The sequence below is a fragment of the Chinchilla lanigera genome, unplaced genomic scaffold, assembly GCF_000276665.1.
Source record: "Chinchilla lanigera isolate Chin_1 unplaced genomic scaffold, ChiLan1.0 scaffold00156, whole genome shotgun sequence".
In the NCBI taxonomy this organism is placed as follows: Eukaryota; Metazoa; Chordata; class Mammalia; order Rodentia; family Chinchillidae; genus Chinchilla; species Chinchilla lanigera.
Window position 1 is genome coordinate 1,896,857 of NW_004955557.1, and position 2,176 is coordinate 1,899,032.

The window sequence follows — 2,176 nt, forward strand, 5'->3', positions numbered from 1 at the left end:
TTTTTTTTTTTTGTTTTTCTCCGGTACCGGGAACCAAACTCACGACCTTGCGCTTGCCAGGCAGGCACTTTTGCTGCTAATTTTCTGTATGGTTGTAATCAGGAATGCATATTGGAGTTTGTCAAAAGCTTTTTCTGCATCTCTTAAAATGATCATGTGATTTTTTTCTTTGGCTTTTTTGATATGGTGTATTACATTCATTTATGCATTTGCATATATTGAACCATCCCTGAATTCCTGGGATGAATCCCACATGGTCATGGTGTATAATCTTCTTGATGATTTACTGCATTCTATTTGCTAGTATTTTATTCAGTATTTTTACATTTATGTTCATTGGGGAGATTGGGCTGTAGTTCTCTGTTTTGGTTAAGTCTTTCTCTGGTTTTCATATCATGACTCTTCAATGTTTTAAAACTTATTTTAATGGTACAATTTGATCATAATGATCACATTCATCATAGGGAATTTGTACCTGTACGTAATATAGCTTGACTTTTTTCCCCTTCTCCCTACTCTCTTTTTAATCTTTCATTCCCTTTTTATTTACAAAAGCTTTATTTCCATTTTTCCATCTATTTTTTTCCCTAAGTCTGGGAAACTTACAAAATGTCAAGGAGGAAAGGTGAGAGTGCTTGATCTGATGATTCAGCAGCTCAAAAAAGCTTGATTGTTTTAAAATATTACAATCAATAATAGTTTTAACAGTCTTATAATTGTCACAAATACAAGCTCTGAGACAAAGAGAACAAGAAAATACATCATTTAGTTGATTTTTCTAAAAGTGAACACTAAAGCCCTATGTTTCCCTAGGATTCCTGGAAAGTATTTGTTCCAATCCAGTTAGAAACTTTTCAAACATGGGTAACACTGATAGAAGACTATTTAAGGTTCTGCTGGTTTTGGTAAAAGTGAGAAAAATACAATAATTTTTATAATTCATATGGATTTAAAAGCAGTGTTTTCAAAACTGGGTGTGTTTTTGCCCCTGTAAAGCATTAAATCCTACCAAAGATTATAAATACAATAATTTTAATTAATTACACTGCATTTATAAAATATGTGATTATTTCCATTAAAATATTAAGCAACAGGCTTTTGTTTAAAATTTGAGTTCCCTAAGATTGCTAATATCGAAAAATTTATTTATCCTTTTCTGAATATTTTCTAAGAATATATTCTATAATAGCTTTTCAACATTTCATTGATGGGTTGAGGCAAATTAAGTCACAAAATTTATAAAATAAAATGCTTATATATAACAAATTTTGAGAAAAAATTATTGACCAAAATTATATAGGAATATTCATGGCAAATATATTGAGAATATATACTTTATTCTGCAGTTTAGGTTGAATAGATTATTTCACAAAAATATACATGAATACTCAGAGACATATAACAGAATTAGCTATCATTCACAGAGCCTACTAATGTAAGGGTCTTTATATTCATCATCATATTATCACAACAACTCCCTCAGGTATTATAATTATCCTCATTTTTCAGATTGGAGAAAAACAACTACAGAGATGTCAAGTAACTTGTTCAAATATATGCAGCTTGTAAATGTTAGAGCCAGGAGTTTTTTTGTTTGTTTTTGGCTGTGGAAGTAAAGTTTATAGCATAGGTTCTTCATCACTATAGATGTGATCAACAACTATGGTAAATGTCTCAATTTTTAAAAAATTATTACAGTAAAACTCATTACTAATAATTATTCCCCAAATACTCTCACTCATTTTGAACACACTAGTCTCAACATCGTAGCCAGTTTCTGAAGCATTTCTGAAAGTCCTCTTTAATAAGTGTCATTCTTTACCATGTAGAAGTTACCTCAGTGTCTTTAATCAATTAAAAATGTTCATATTTTATGGTCATTTGACTTTGAGAATAAGCCAAAAGACTCATACATGGGTGAATAAGATGGATAAGGAAATAATAATGTGTTTATTTTAAAAAGAAAAAAACTAGCAAAACAACAATGAAGACAAAAACAAAAATACAGAAACAACAAAGATATACACGCCCTCAAAACAAAATAATAGGAATTAATAATGATTGTCACACTACATACTCTTATTTTCTTTTTTTTTTTTTTTTTTTTTTTTTTTTTTTTTTGGTTTTTCTCCGGTACCAGGAACCGAACTCACGACCTTGCGCTTGCCAGGCAGGC